General features: G+C 43.1%; 1 long non-coding RNA gene across 3 annotated transcripts in view; it reads left to right on the top strand.

Moving 5' to 3' along the window:
* The window catches only part of LOC138347865 (uncharacterized), a 66,406-nt gene extending 50,403 nt beyond the window's left edge, over positions 1–16,003 (top strand). For all 3 annotated transcript variants that reach the window (XR_011220415.1, XR_011220417.1, XR_011220414.1), the window contains one exon: positions 15,716–16,003. This is a non-coding gene — a long non-coding RNA (uncharacterized lncRNA). The remainder of the gene's footprint in view (positions 1–15,715) is intronic.
* Positions 16,004–17,408: the final 1,405 nt, after the last annotated feature.

The raw sequence follows: 17,408 nt of genomic DNA, 5'->3' as shown, positions 1-17,408 counted from the left end.
ACCCCTTATTTCGACGATTTTCGTTTGCTATAGCAAACCATGTTTTGGGTGATCTGGATTCTGACGTCAAAAATGCCAAATTTTTTTGTGGACGTCCTTCATGACCTTTTATATGCATCCTGTTGGCACTCACGACCCTTCTGACCCATTTTGAAGGTCAAACGAGCCCTGAAGCGAACATACCCCTCATTTCAACGATTTTCGTGTGCTATAGCAAACTATTTTTTGGGTGATAAGGATTCAGACGTCACAAATGCCAAAAAAAATTTGGGACATCCGACAAGACCTTTTCTATGCATCCAGATAACCCTCACAGCCCTTCCGATCCATTTTGAAGGTCAAATGAGCCGTGAAGCGAGCATATCCCTTATTTCGACGATTTTCGTGTGCTATAGCAAACCCTTTTTTGGGTGATCCAGATTCCGAAGATAAAAATGCCAATTTTTTGTGGACGTCCGTCAAGACCTTCTCTATGCATCCGATTGTCGCTCATGGCCCTTCCGATCTATTTTGAAGGTCAAACGAGCCCCGAAGTGAGCATAGCCCTCATTTCGACGATTTTCGTGTGCTATAGCAAACCATTTTTTGGGTGATCCGGATTCCGACGTCAAAAATGCCAAATTTTTTTGTGGACATCCGTCAAGACCTTGTCTATGCATCCTGTTGGCCCTCACAGTTTTTTCGACCCATTTTTAAGGCCAAACGAGCCCCGAAGCGAGCATACCCCTCATTTTGATGATTTTCGTGTGCAATAGCAAACCATTTTTTAGGAGATCCGGATTTCGATGTCAAAAATGCCAAATTTTTTTGTGGACATCCGTGAAGACCTTGTCTATGCATTTGGTTGGCCCTCACGGCCCTTCCGACCAATTTTGATGTCAAATGAGCCCCGAAGCGAGCATTAGCCCTCATTTCGACGATTTTCGTGTGCTTTAGAAAACCAATTTTTGGGTGATCCGGATTCTGACGTTAAAAATGCCAAACGTTTTTGTGGACATCCGTCAAGACCTTGTCTATGCATCCGGTTGGTCCTCACGGTTCTTCAGACCCTTTTTGAAGGTCAAACGAGCCTCGAAGCGAGCATACCCCTCATTTCGACGATTTTTGTATGCTGCAAACCATTTTTTGGGTGATCTGGATTCCGACGTCAAAAATACCAAATGTTTTTGTGGACGTCCGTCAAGACCTTGTCTATGCATCCGGTTGGCCCTCAAGGCCCTTTCGACACATTTTTATGTCAAATGAGCCCCGAAGCGAGCATTAGCCCTCATTTTGACAATATTCGTTTGCTTTAGCAAACCATTTTTTGGGTAATCCAGATTCCGACGTCAAAAATGCCAAATTTTTTTGTGGATGTCCGTCAAGACCTTGTCTATGCGTTTTGTTGGCCCTCACGGCCCTTCTGACCCATTTGAAGGTCAAACGAGCCCCAAAGCGAGCATACCCCTAGTTTCGAGGATTTTCGTGTGCTATAGCAAACCATTTTTTGGGTGATCTGGATTCTGACGTCAAAAATAACAAAAAATTTTATGGATGTCCGTCAAGACCTTGTCTATGCATCCAGTTGGCCCTCATTGCCCTATTGACCTATTTTGAAGGTCTAACGAGCCCGAAACGAGTATACCCCTGAGACCCTTCCGACCCATTTTGAAGGTCAAACGAGCCCCGAAGCGAGCATACCCCTTATTTCAACGATTTTCGTATACTATAGTAAACAATTTTTTAAATGATACGGATTCCGACGTCTAAAATGCCAAATTTTTTTGTGGACGTCCGTCAAGACCTTGTCTATGCATCGGGTGGGCCCTCACGACCCTTCCGACCCATTTAAAAGGTCAAACGAGCCCCGAAGCGAGCAAACCCCTCATTTCAGCGATTTTCGTGCGCTATAGCAAACCATTTTTTGGGTGATCCGGATTCTGCCGTCAAAAATGCCAAATTTTTTTGTGAACGTCCGTCAAGACCTTTTCTATGCATTCGATTGTCCCTCACGGCCCTTCCGACCCATTTTGAAGGCCAAACGAGACCCGAACCGAGCATACCCCTCATTTCGACGATTTTCGTGTGCTATAGCAAACCATTTTTTGGGTGATCCAGATTCCGACGTCAAAAATGCGAAATTTTTTTGTGGACGTCTGTCAAGACCTTGTTTATGCATCCAGTTGTCCCTCACGGCCCTTCTGATCCATTTTGAAGGTCAAACGAGCTCCGAAGCGAGCATACCCCTCATTTCGACGATTATAGTGTGCGATAGCAAACCATTTTTTGGGTGATCCGGATTCCGATGTAAAAAATGCCAAATTTTTTTGTGGACGTCCGTCAAGACCTTCTCTATGCATCCGTTTGACCCTCACGTCCCTTCCGAACCATTTTTAAGGTCAAACGAGCCCTGAAACGAGCATACCCCTCATTTCGACGATTTTCGTGTGCTATAGCAAACCATTTTTTGGGTGATCCGGATTCCAACGTCAAAAATACCAAATTTTTTTAGGACGTCTGTCAAGACCTTGTCTATGCATATGGTTGACCCTCACGCCCTTACGACCTATTTTGAAGGTCAAACGAGCCCCGAAGTGAGCATACCCTTCATTTCGATGATTTTCGTGTGCTATAGTAAACCATTTTTTGGGTGATCCAACTTCTAACGTCAAAAATGCCAAATTTTTTTGTGGACGTCTGTCAAGACCTTATCTATGCATCCGCTTAGCCATCACGGACCTTCCGATCCATTTTGAAGGTCAAACGAGCCCGAAGCGAGCATACCCTTTATTTCGACAATTTTCGTGTGCTATAGCATACAATTTTTCGAGTGACCCGGATTCTGACGTCAAAAATTCCAAATTTTTTTGTGGACGTCCGTCAAGACCTTGTTTATGCATACAGTTGGCCCTCACGGCCCTTTCGATCCAGTTTAAAGGTCAAACGAGCCTCGAAGCAAGCATTCCCCTCATTTCGACGATTTTTGTGCAATATATCAAACCATTTTTTCGGTGATCCGGATTTTGATGTAAAGATGCCAATTTTTTGTGTGGATGTCCTTCAAGGCCTTGTCTATTCATCCGGTTGTCCCTCAAGGCCCTTACGACCCATTTTGAATGTCATACGATCCCCGAATCGAGCATACCCCTCATTTCGATGATTTTCGTGTGCTATAGCAAACCATTTTTTGGGTGATTCGGATTCCGACGTTAAAAATGCCATTTTTTTGTGGACGTCATTCAAGACCTTTTGTGTGCATCCGGGTTGCCCTCACAGCCCTTTCGACCAATTTTGAAGGTTAAATGATCCCTGAAACGAGCATACCCCTCATTTCGACGATTTTCATGTGCTATAGCAAACAATTTTTTGGGTGATCCGGATTCTGACGTAAAAAATGTCAATCTTTTTAGTGGACGTCCGTCAAGACCTATTCTATGCATCCGGTTAGACCTCACGGCCCTTCCAATCCATATGGAAGGTCAAACGAGCCCCAAAGCAAGCATACCCCTCACTTCGACTTCTTTCATGTGCTATACAAACCATTTTTTGGGTGATCTAGATTCCGATGTAAAAAATGCCAAATTTTTTTGTGGACGTCCTTCAAGACCTTGTGTATATATTCGGTTGTCCCTCACGACCCTTCTGACCCATTTTGAAGGTCAAACGAGCTCCAAAGCGAGCATAACCCTCATTTCGACGATTTTTGTGTGATATAGCAAACCATGTTTTGGGTGATTCGGATTTCGACGTCAAAAATGCCAATTTTTTTCGAGACGTTCGTCTAGACTTTGTGTATGCATCCAGGTTTCCCTCACAGCCCTTTCCGACCTATTTTGAAGGTCAAACGAGTCCTGAAGCGAGCATACCCCTGATTTTGACAATTTTCGAGTGCTAGCAAACAATTTTTTGTGGTGATCTGGATCCCGATGTCAAAAATGCCAATTTTTTCTGTGGACATCCGTCAAGACCTTATCTATGCACGCGGTTAGCCCTCACGGCCGTGTCAATCCATTTTGAAGGTCAAACGAGCCCCGAAGCGAGCATACCCCACCGATTTTCGTGTGCAATAGCAAACCATTTTTTGGGTGATTCAGATTCCGACGTCAAAAATGCCATATTTTTTTGTGGACGTCCATCAAGACCTTGTGTATGCATCCGGGTTGCCCTCACAGCCCTTCCGACCCATTTTGAAGGTTAAACAAGCCCTGAAGCGAGCATACCCCTCATTTTGACGATTTTCGTGTGCTATAGCAAACCATTTTTTGGGTGATCCAAATTCTGACGTCAAAAATGCCAAATATTTTTGTAGACGTCTGTCAGGACCTTGTCTATGTATTCGGTTGGCCCTCACGGCCCTTCTGACCCATTTTGAAGGTCAAACGAGCGTCGAAGCGAGCATACCCCTCATTTCAACGATTTCCGTGTGCTATAGGAAACCATTTTTTGGTTGATCCGGATTCCGACGTCAAAAATACTGTATTTTTTTGTGGATGTCCGTCAAGACCTTGTCTATGCATCCGCACGTCCCTTACGGCCCTTACGACCCATTTTAAAGGTCAAACGAGCCCCGAATCGAGCATACCCCTCATTTCAACGATTTTCGTGTGCTATAGCAAACCATTTTTTGGGTGATCCAGATTCCGACGTCAAAAATGCCAAATTTTTTTGTGGACGTCCATCACGACCTTGTCTATGCATCCGGTTGGACCTCACGGCCCTTCTTTCCCATTTTGAAGGTCAAACGAGCCCCGAAGCGAGCATACCCCCCATTTCGACGATTTTCGTGTTCTATAGCACACCATTTTTTGAGTGATCCGAATTCAGACGTCAAAAATGCCAAAAAAAATTTGTGGACGTCCGTCAAGACCTTGTCTATGTATCCGCTTGGCACTCACGTCCCTTCCGACCCATTTTAAAGGTCAAACAAGCCCCGAAGTGAGCATACCCCTCATTTCAACGATTTTCGTGTGCTATAGCAAACCATTTTTTGGGTGATTCGGATTCCGACGTCAAAAATACCATATTTTATGTGGACGTCTGTGAAGACCTTGTCTATGCATCTGGTTGGCCTCACGTCCTTTTCCATCCATTTTGAAGGTCAAACGATCCCCGAAGCGAGCATACCCCTCCTTTCGACGATTTTCATGTGCTATAGCAAATCATTTTTTTAGTGATCCAGATTCCGACGTAAAAAATGCCAAATTTTTTTGTGGACGTCCTTCAAGACCTTTTCTATGCATACTGTTGGCCATCACGGCCCTTCCAACCCATTTTGAAGGTCAAACGAGCCTCGAAGCGAGCATACCCCTCATTTCGACGATTTTCGTGTGCTTTAGCATACAATTTTTTAGGTGATCTAGATTCCGACGCCAAAAATGTCAAATTTTTTTGTGGACGTCCGTCAAGACATTATCTATGTATCCGGTTGGCCCTCACGGCCCTTCCGACCCATTTTGAAGGTCAAACAAGTCCCGAAGCAAGCATATCCCTCAATTCAACAATTTTCGTGTACAATAGCAAACCATTTTTTGGGTGATCCAGATTCCGACGTCAAAAATGTCAAATTTTGTGTGGACGTACGTCAAGACCTTGTCTATGCATCTGGTTGGCCCTCACAGCCCTTCCAACCCATTTTGAAAATGAAACAAGCCTTGAAGAGAGCATACCCCTCATTTCGACGATTTTCGTGTGCTATAGCAAATCATTTTTTGGGTGATTCGGATTCCGACGTCAAAAATGCCAAATTTTGTGTGGACGTACATCAAGACCTTTTCTATGCATCCGGTTGGCCCTCACGGCCCTTCCGACCTATTTTGAAGGTCAAACGAGTCCCGAAGCGATCATATCCCTCATTTCAACGATTTTCGTGTACTATAGCAAACCATATTTTGGGTGATCCACATTCTGATGTAAAAAATGCCAATTTTTTTGTGGACGTCCGTCAAGACCTTGTCTATGCATCAGGTTGGCCTCACGTCCCTTTCCAGCCATTTTGAAGGTCAAACGAGCCCCGAAACGAGCATACCCCTCCTTCCGACGATTTTCGTGTGCTATAGCAAAGCATTTTTGGGTGATCCAGATTCCGATGTCAAAAATGCCAATTTTTTTTGTGAGTCCGTCAAGACCTTGTCTATGCATCCGGTTTGCCCTTATGGACCTTCCGACTCATTCTGAAGGTCAAACGAGCCCTGAAGCGAGCATACCCCTCATTTCGACGATTTTCGTGTGCTATAGCAAACCCTTTTTTGGATGATCCAGATTCCAGCGTCAAAAATGCCAAATTTTTTTGTGGACGTCCGTCAAGACCTTGTCGATGCATCCGGTTGGCCTTCACAGACCTTCCGATCCATTATTAAGGTCAAACGACCCCGAAGCGAGCATACCCCTCATTTCGACGATTTTCGTATGCTATCACAAACCATTTTTTGTGTGATCCGGATTCCGACGTCAAAAATGCCAAATTTTTTTGTGGACGTACCTCAAGACCTTTTCTATGCATCCGGTTGGCCCCACGGCCCTTCCGACCTATTTTGAAGATCAAACGAGTCCCGAAGCGAGCATATCCCTCATTTCAACGATTTTCGTGTACTATAGCAAACCATATTTTGGGTGATCCAGATTCCGACGTAAAAATGCCAATTTTTTTGTGGACGTCCGTCAACACCTTGTCGATGCATCAGGTTGGCCTCACGTCCCTTTCCATTCATTTTGAAGGTCAAACGAGCCCCAAAGCGAGCATATCCCTCCTTTCGACGATTTTCGTGTGCGTTAGCAAACCATTTTTTGGTTGATCTAGATTCCGAGGTCAAAAATGCCAAATTTTTTTGTGGACGTCCGTCAAGACCTTATCTATGTATCCGGTTGGCCCTCACGGCTCTTCCGACCCATTTTGAAGGTCAAACAAGTCCCGAAGCGACCATATCCCTCATTTCAATAATTTTCGTGTACAATAGCAAACCATTTTTTGGGTGATCCAGATTCTGACGTCAAAAATGCCAAATTTTGTGCGGACGTACGTCAAGACCTTGTCTATGCATCTGGTTGGCCCTCACAGCCCTTCCCACCCATTTTGAATGTGAAGCGAGCCCCAAAGCGAGCATACCCCTCATTTCAACAATTTTCGTGTGCTATAGCAAACCATTTTTTGGGTGATTCGGATTCCGATGTCAAAAATGCCAAATTGTTTTGTGGACGTACGTCAAGAACTTTTCTATGCATCCGGTTGGCCCTCACGGCCCTTCCGACCCATTTTGAAGGTCAAACGAGTCATGATGCAAGCATATCCCTCATTTCAACGATTTTCGTGTACTATAGCAAATCATTTTTTGGGTGATGCAGATTTTGACGTAAAAAATGCCAATTTTTTTGTGGACGTCCGTCAAGACCTTGTCTATGCATCAGGTTGGCCTCACGTCCCTTTCCATCTATTTTGAAGGTCAAACGAGCCCCGAAGCGAGCATACCCCTCTTTTCGACGATTTTCGTGCGCTATAGCAAACCATTTTTTGGGTGATCCAGATTTCGACGTAAAAAATGCCAAATTTTTTTGTGGACGTCCTTTAAGAACTTTCCTATGAATATGGTTGGCCATCACGGCCCTTCCGACCCATTTTGAAGGTCAAACGAGCCCCGAAGCGAGCATACCCCTCATTTCGATGATTTTCGTGTGCTATAGCAAATCATTTTTTGGGTGATCCAGATTCCGTCGTCAAAAATGCCAATTTTTTTTGTGGACGTCCGTCAAGACCTTGTCTATGCATCCGGTTTTCCCTTACGGACCTTCCGACCCATTTTGAATGTCAAACGAGCCCGGAAGCGAGCATACCCCTCATTTCGACGATTTTCGTGTGCTATAGCAAACCATTTTTTAGGTGATTTGGATTCCGACGTAGAAAATGCCAAATTTTTTTGTGGACATACGTCAAGACCTTTTCTATGCATCCGGTTGGCCCTCACGGCCCTTCCGACCAATTTTGAATGTCAAACGAGTCCTGAAGCGAGCATATCCCTCATTTCAACGATTTTTGTGTACTATAGCAAACCATTTTTTGGGTGATCCAGATTCCGACGTAAAAAATGCCAACTTTTTTGTGGACATCCGTCAAGACCTTGTGTATGCATCAGGTTGGCCTCACGTCTCTTTCCATCCATTTTGAAGGTCAAACGAGCCCCGAAGCGAGCATACCCCTCCTTTCGACGATTTTCGTGTGCTATAGCAAACCATTTTTAAGGTGATCCAGATTACGATGTCAAAAATGCCAAATTTTTTTGTGGACGTCCTTCAAGACCTTTTCTATGCATAGGGTTGGCCATCACGGCCCTTCCAACCCATTTTGAAGGTCAAACGAGCCCCGAAGCGAGCATACCCTTCATTTCGACGATTTTCGTGTGCTATAGCAAACCATTTTTTGGGTGATCCGGATTCCAGCGTCAAAAATGCAAAATTTTTTTGTGGGCATTCGTCAAGACCTTGTCTATGCATCCGGTTGGCCCTCGCAGACCTTCCGATCCATTTTGAAGGTTAAACGAGCCCCGAAGCGAGCATACCCCTCATTTCGATGATTTTCGTGTGCTATAGCAAACCATTTTTTTGGGTGATCCGGATTCCGACGTCAAAAACGCCAAATTTTTTTTGGACGTCCGTCAAGACCTTGTCTATGCATCCAGTTGGCCGTCAGGGCCCTTCCGACCCATTTTGAAGGTCAAACGAGCCCCGAAGCGAGAAAACCCCTCATTTTGACGATTTTCGTGTGCCATAGCAAACCATTTTTTGGCTGATCTTAATTTCGACGTCAAAAATGCCAATTTTTTTTGTGGACGTTCGTCAAGACCTTGTCTATGCATTCGGTTGGCCCTCACGGCCCTTCCGACCCATTTTGAAGGTCAAACGAGCCCTGAAGCGAGCATAGCCCTCATTTCAACGATTTTTGTGTGCTATAACAAACCATTTTATCCGGATTCCGACGTCAAAAATGCCAAATTTTTTTGTGGACGTCTGTTAAAACCTTTTTTATGCATCCGGTTAGCCCTCACGGCTCTTTCGATCAATTTTGAAGGTCAAATGAGCCTCGAAGCGAGCATACCCCTCATTTCGACGATTTTCGTGTGCTATAGCAAACCATTTTTTGGGTGATCCTGATTCTGACATAAAAAATGCAAAATATGTCTGTAGACGTCCGTCAAGACCTTGTCTATGCATCCCTTTGGACCTCACGGCCCTTCCGACCCATTTTGATGTCAAATGAGCCCCGAAGGGAGCATTAGCTCTCATTTCGATGATTTTCGTATGCTTTACAAACCATTTTTTGGGTGATCCGTATTTCGACGTCAAAAATGCCAAATTTTTTTGTGGACGTCTGTCAACAACTTTATTTATGCATCTGGTTGGACCTCACGCCCTTCCGACCCATTCTGAAGGTCAAACGAGCACCAAAGCGAGCATACCCCTCATTTCGACGATTTTTGTGTGCTATAGCAAACCATTTTTTGGGTGATTCGGCTTCCGACGTCAAAAATGCCAAATTTTTTTGTGGACGTCCGTCAAGACCTTGTCTATGCATCCGCTTGGCCCTCACGGACCTTCCGACCCATTTTGAAGGTCAAACGAGCCTCGAAGCGAGCATACCCCTTAATTCGACGATTTTCGTGTGCTACATCAAACCATTTTTTGGGTGATTCAGATTCCGACGTCAAAAATGCCAATTTTTTTGGACGTCTGTCAAGACCTTGTCTATGCATCCGGTTGTCCCTCACGGCACTTCCGACCCATTTTGAAGGTCAAACGAGTCCTGAAGCGAGCATATCCCTCATTTCAAAGATTTTCGTGTACTATAGCAAACCATTTTTTGGGTGATCCAGATTCCGACGTCAAAAATGCCAAATTTTTTTGTGGACGTCCGTCAAGACCTTATCTATGTATCCGGTTGGCCCTCACGGCCCTTCTGACCCATTTTGAAGGTCAAACAAGTCCCGAAGCGAGCATATCCCTCATTTCAACAATTTTCGTGTACAATAGCAAACCATTTTTTGGGTGATCCAGATTCCGAAATCAAAAATGTCAAATTTTGTGTGGACGTCTGTCAAGACCTTGTCTATGCATCTGGTTGGCCCTTACATCCCTTCCAACCTATTTTGAAGGTTAAACGAGCCCCGAAGCGAGCATACCCCTCATTTCGACGATTTTCGTGTGCTATAGAAAACCATTTTTTGGGTGATTCGGATTCCGACGTCAAAAATGCCATTTTTTTTGGACGTCTGTCAAGACCTTGTCTATGCATCCGGTTGTCCCTCACGTAACTTCCGACCCATTTTAAAGGTCAAACGAGTCCTTAAGCGAGCATATCCCTCATTTCAACGATTTTCGTGCACTATAGCAAACCATTTTTTGGGTGATCCAGATTCCGACGTCAAAAATGCCAAATTTTTTGTGGACGTCCGTCAAGACCTTGTCTATGCATCAGGTTGGCCTCACGTACCTTTACATCCATTTTAAAGGTCAAATGAGCCCCGAAGCGAGCATACCCCTCCTTTCGATGATTTTCGTGTGCTATAGCAAAGCATTTTTTGGGTGATCCAGATTCCGACATAAAAAATGCCAAAATTTTTTTGTGGACGTCCTTCAAGACCTTTTTTATGCAAACGGTTGGCCATCACGGCCCTTCCGACCCATTTTGAAGGTCAAACGAGCCCCGAAGCGAGCATACCCCTCATTTTGACGATATTCGTGTGCTATAGCAAACCATTTTTTGGGTGATCCAGATTCCGACGTCAAAAATGCCAATTTTTTTTGTGGACGTCCGTCAAGTCCTTGTCTATGCATCAGGTTGGCCTCACGTCCCTTTCCATACATTTTGAAGGTCAAACGAGCCCTGAAGCGAGCATACCCCTCATTTTGACGATTTTCGTGTGCTATAGCAAACCATTTTTTGGGTGATCCAGATTCCGACGTCAAAAATGCCAAATTTTTTTGTGGACGTCCTTCAAGACCTTTTCTATGGATATGGTTGGCCATCACGGCCCTTCCGACCCATTTTGAAGGTCAAACGAGCCCCGAAGCGAGCATACTCCTTATTTTGACGATTTTCGTGTGCTATAGCAAACCATTTTTTGGGTGATCCCGATTCTGACGTCAAAAATGCCAATTTTTTTGTGGACGTCCGTCAAGACCTTGTCTATGCATCCAGTTTGCCCATACGGACCTTCCGACCCATTTTGAATGTCAAACGAGCCGTGAAGCGAGCACACCCCTTATTTCGATGATTTTCATGTGCTATAGCAAACTGTTTTTTGGGTGATCCGGATTCCAGCGGCAAGAAATTTTTTTGTGGACGTCCGTCAAAACCTTGTCGATGCATTCGGTTGGCCCTCACGGACATTCCGACCGATTTTGAAGGTCAAACGAGTCCCGAAGCGAGTATATCCCTCATATCAACGATTTTCGTGTACTATAGCAAACCATTTTTTGGGTGATCCAGATTCCGACGTCAAAAATGCCAATTTTTTTGTGGACGTCCGTCAAGACATTGTTTATGCATCCGGTTTTCCCTTACGGACCTTCTGAACCATTTTGAAGGTCACACGAGCCCTGAAGCGAGCATACCCCTCATTTCGACGATTTTCGTGTGCTACAGCAAACCCATTTTGGGTGATCCGGATTCCAGCGTCAAAATGCCAAATTTTTTTGTGGACGTCCGTCAAGACCTTGTCGATGAATCCAGTTGGACCTCACGGACCTTCCGATCCATTTTTAAGGTCAAACGAGCCCCGAAGCAAGCATACCCCTCATTTCGACGATTTTCGTGTGCTATCGCAAACCATTTTTTGTGTGATCCAGATTCCGACGTCAAAAATGCCAAATTTTTTTGTGGACGTCCGTCAAGACCTTGTCTATGCATCCGCTTGGCCCTCACGTCCTTTCCGACCCATTTTGAAGTTCAAACGAGCTCCAAAGCGAGCATACCCCTAATTTTGACAATTTTTGTGTGCTATAGCAAATCATTTTTTGGGTGATTCGGATTCCGACGTCAAAAATGTCAAATTTTTTTGTGGACGTCCGTCAAGACCTTGTCTATGCATCAGGTTGGCCCTCACGGCCCTTTCGACCCTTTTTGAAGGTCATATGAGCACCGAATCGAGCATACCCCTCATTTCGACGATTTTCGTGTGCTATAGCAAACCATTTTTTGAGTGATTCGGATTCTTACATCGAAAATGCTAAAAAATTTTGTGGACATCCGTCAAGACCTTGTCTATGCATCAGGTTAGCCCTCACGGCCCTTCCTACCCATTTTGACGTCAAATGAGCCCCGAAGCGAGCATACCCCTCATTTCGACAATTTTCGTGTGCTATAGCAAACCATTTTTTGGGTTATTCGGATTCTGACGTCAAAAATGCCAAATTTTTTGTGGACGTCCCTCAAGACCTTGTCTATGCATTAGGTTTTCCTCACGTCCCTTTCCATCCATTTTGAAGGTCAAACAAGCCCCGAAGCGAGCATAACCCTTATTTCGACGATTTTCGTGTGCTATAGCAAACCATTTTCGGGTGATCCGGATTCCGACGTCAAAAATGCCAATTGTTTTTGTGGACGTCCTTCAAGACCTTGTCGATGCATCCGGTTTGCCTTTATGGACCTTCCGACCCATTTTGAAGGTCAAACGAGCCCCGAAGCGAGCATACGCTCATTTCGACAATTTTCGTGTGCTATAGCAAACCATTTTTTGGGTGATCGGATTCCAGCGTCAAAAATGCCAAATTTTTTTGTGGACATCCGTCAATACCTTGTCTATGCATCCAGTTGGCCCTCACGGACCTTCCAATCCATTTTGAAAGTCAAACGAGCCCCGAAGCGAGCATACCCCTCATTTCGACGATTTTCGTGTGCTATAGCAAACCATTTTTTGGGTGATCCGGATTTCGACGTCAAAAATGCCAAATTTTTTTGTGGACGTCCGTCAAGACCTTGTCTATGCATCCAGTTGGCCCTCACGGCCCTTCCGACCCATTTTGAAGGTCAAACGAGCCTCGAAGCGAGCATACCCCTCATTTTGACGATTTTCGTGTGCCATAGCAAACCATTTTTTGGGTGATCTTGATTCCGATGTCAAAAATGCCAATTTTTTTTTGGATGTCCGTCATGACCTTGTCGATGCATCCGGTTGGCCCTCACAGCCCTTCCGACCCATTTTAAAGGTCAAACGAGCACTGAACCGAGCATACCCCTCATTTCGACGATTTTCGTGTGCTATAACAAACCATTTTTTGGGTTATCCAGATTCCGACGTCAAAAATGTCAAATTTTTTTGTGGACGTCCGTTAAAACCTTTTTTATGCATCCGGTTGGCCCTCACGGCCCTTCTGACCCATTTTGAAGGTCAAACGAGCCCCGAAGCGAGCCTACCCCTCATTTCGACGATTTTCGTGTACTATAGCAAACTATTTTTTGGGTGATCCAGATTTCGACGTTAAAAATGCAAATTTTTTTTGTGGACATCCGTCAAGACCTTGTCTATGCATCCGGTTGTCTCTCACGGCCCTTCCGACCCATTTTGAAGGTCAAACGAGCCCCGAAGCGAGCATACCCCTTATTTCGATGATTTTCGTGTGCTATAGCAAACCATTTTTTTGGTGATCCGGATTACGAAGTCAAAAATGCCAAATTTTTTTGTGGACGTCCTTCAAGACCTTTTCTATGCATCTAGTTGGCCCTCACGGCCCTTCCGACCCATTTTGAAGGTCAAACAAGCCCCGAAGCGAGCATACCGCTCATTTCGACGATTTTCGTGTGCTATAGCAAACCATTTTTTGGGTGATCCGGATTCCGATGTCAAAAATGCCAAATTTTTTGTGGACGCCGGTCAGGACCTTGTCTATGTATATGGTTGGCCCTCACGGCCCTTCCGATCCATTTTGAAGGTCAAACGAGCCCCGAAGCGAGCATACCCCTAATTTCAACGATTTTCGTGTGCTATAGCAAACCATTTTTTGGGTGATCCGGATTCTGACGTCAAAAATGCCATATTTTTTTGTGGACGTCCGTCAAGATCTTGTCTATATATTCGGTTGGCCCTCATGGCCCTTCCGACCCATTTTGAAGGTCAAACGAGTCCCGAAGCGAGCATACCCCTCATTTCGACGATTTTCGTGTGCTATGGGAAACCATTCTTTGGGTGATCCGGATTCCGACGTCAAAAATTCCAAATTTTTTTTGGACGTCCGTCAAGACCTTTTCTATGCATTTGGTTGGCCCTCACGGCCCTTCCGACTCATTTTGAAGGTGAAACGAGCCCCGAAGTGAGCATACCTCTTATTTCGACGATTTTCGTGTGCTATAGCAAACCATTTTTTGGATGATCCGGATTCCGACGTCAAAAATGCCAAAAAATTTTGTGGACGTCCGTCAAGACCTTGTCTATGCATCCGGTTGGCCCTCCCGGCCCTTCTTGTAACGACCTGTTTAGTCGTTTTGAGCAGCAGATTTTATTTATGGAAAAATTGGCTGAGACGACGGATCCCACGACGGACCATCATGGGCACGACGGAATGTCGAGGGGGTCTCGTTCCAAAACACTTAGAATTCTGAAATTTGGGTACTGAAATCGACTCTCTGAACTTCATGACGAAGTGGCAGGACGGACCGTCACAGGCATGACAGGCCGTCATAGACTCTTTAATAAATCAAGTCTCTGAACCTTGTGACGGAAGCAGCAGGACGGACCGTCGCAGGCACGACAAGCCGTCACAGTCTGCGTAACCCTGACTGGGTCGGATTTCTGTTTAATATTTTAAGGGGCGTTTTGGACTATTCCTGCTTATAATTATAAAGTTAGTGGTTGAATCTTAATAATCCAATTTCTTGAGGGTTAAAGGAGATAACCTTAAATTAATTAGTGGGTTACTTTTGTCATCTTTTATACTTAATTATATGCTAATTAGGGTAAAATAAAAAGGGTTTGAATAAGAAAAATAGAAAGAACAGAGAGAGAAAGGGAGAAAAGAACTATCGAGAGAGAGGAGAAACGAAGAGGAAAACAAAGCTTTGGGGAATCTGCTTGCTTGATCACTAATCTTTGGTGGAGGTAGGTTATGGTTTTTTATGCTATTCGTAGTAAACTCTTAATAGCGAATGATATGTATTGGGTAGTGTTGTAAACCCTTCTATATGCTTAATTGTATGCTTGCATGGATGTGATGATATAATTGTGATGAAATAAGCTTGATGAAGCTATTGAATCCTAAATCTTGAAAACCTCTTGTTAATGATGATGCCTTGGTATAAAAGAAGGCTTGATGAACTAAAAGAATGAGGTTAGGGGATCGGGTGTCATGAATCGACACGTAGTATTAAGGGGATCGGGTGTCACGAATCGACACGTAGTAATAGGGGGATCGGGTGTCACAAACCGACACGTAGTATTAGGGGATCGGAGTGTCACGTTCCGATACAAGAGGAATAAAGAGAGTGAATCTTAATTTACGGTAATATACTCAGATTTAATGAACCTATTTCCCAAATGAGTATGGTATGGAGGCTTGCATCCTCATGGGTGTACTTGGTGTACTTATTAATGATTATAGTACTTGTTGTTGCTACCTGTTGAGTATTGTAGTTGATTTTATGATATTATCTGATATATACTGTTCTCTATTTTGAGTTGGCCGATGATATCTACTCAGTACCTGTGTTTTGTACTGACCCCAACTTGTATGTTTTCTTCTTGTTCATTGTGGAGTGCAGCAAACGCACCGTCGTCTTCAACCCAACCGCAACTCTAGCCAGTCTTCGTCACACCAGATTTCAGGGTGAGCTAAAGCTTCTAGCTTGGACTGGATCTTCTTCTTCATGTCTTGATGCCTTGAAGTTCTGGCATAGACTAGCTATTATTTATGTTTAGTTTCTTAGATACTCTTAGCTTTAGTAATTTGAGGATAGATGTTCTTGTGATGATGACTTCTAGATTTTGGGTATAACAATAAGTGTTTGAGTTTTAGAAGTTATTAATCTATTTTTATTAATGAGTTTTAAGTCTTCCGCATTGTATTCTGTTTACTATGGTTAAAATGTTGGGGTTTGGATTGGTTGGTTCGCTCACATAGGAGGATAAATGTGGGTGCCACTGTTTGGGTCGTGACACTTCTGACCCATTTTGAAGGTCAAACAAACCCCGAAGCGAGCATAACTCTCATTTTGACGATTTTCGTTTGCTAAAGCCTCCAAATCATGTCAATATAAACTCTAAGAAACCAAACTTTGGTAGAACTTTATTAGAAAAATCCAAGACTCTATATCATATGTCTTTTCCATGACAAATTTTATGACAATATTATGATACTTGTTCCTTTTCTGAATATCTCACAAAATTTGTTCACGATGCAATTTTCTCGTGAAACAATTTGAATACTATTTTCATCATGAATCTTGATACAAAAATTAAAAACTAAAATTTACTAATGGTGTGCCTTGCTAAAGGCATCGTTATAGTTATAGTTTGCCTAATTGCGCCTCATGGCAAATTTTATGTTTGCTATGGAGCTTTTGATTTGTATAATTCGCTACATACATTCAATTTAAATACAAATTGTTCAGTTTTGTATAAATTTATTTATTCAATTGGCTAAATTGTATATAAAACGTTTCAATTTTTTCTGTATGTTTATATGTAGACAACCATGTTCGTCTTTAATTATGATGACTAGGTTTGTATATTAAATGTTATTTTTATATGCATATGTGTTTTTTGTTAGGCTAGTCCATTGTATATGTGCATATAGCTGTAATTTGTATATGTACGTGTTCTTTGTTTAAGTGTATATGTGAAAACTATATGCAAATAAGGAATAGTATTAGCTGTAATTTCTATAAGTATACGTTTTTTTGTTGTGTTGTTCAATTGTATATGTAAATACGTGTAATATGTATATAAATAAAATTCGTGTTAGTTGAATCTATATATATATATATATATATATGAAAACTCATGATCTTTTTAAAAAAAATTATACAGAATTCAAAGAAAAAACATATAAAATTGTTCTCGACATGTTCTTGGTGGTTACCTGAAATTTTAATAGCACATTGGGGAGGGTAATTGCGACAATTCAAAATTCAAAAATAATGTTGGTGAGAGGAAACTAATTTGGGTGAGACAATTTAGGAGAAAATTGTGTATATTGGGGAGAGAAAAAAATTAAAAATTCAAAAATAATGTGGGTGAAAGGAAACTGATTCGGGTGAGAGATTTTAAGAAAAAATAGTGTAAATGGGGATAGAAAATATATGCTTTGATTTGTATGTATCTTTATACAAATAAGAAACAAGAGCTCAGTAACAACAGCCGAAGAAGCAGACCGCCATTTTCTTGTCCTTTAAAGGAACATGTAATTCGATTAAGTAGAAATGTCGCTCGGAGAAATTGCTATAGATAGCAAAT

This window comes from Solanum lycopersicum, chromosome 1 (genome assembly GCF_036512215.1).
Source record: "Solanum lycopersicum chromosome 1, SLM_r2.1".
Lineage (NCBI taxonomy): Eukaryota > Viridiplantae > Streptophyta > Magnoliopsida > Solanales > Solanaceae > Solanum > Solanum lycopersicum.
Note: the sequence above shows the minus strand (reverse complement) of the source record. Positions and strands in the feature narration are given on the sequence as shown.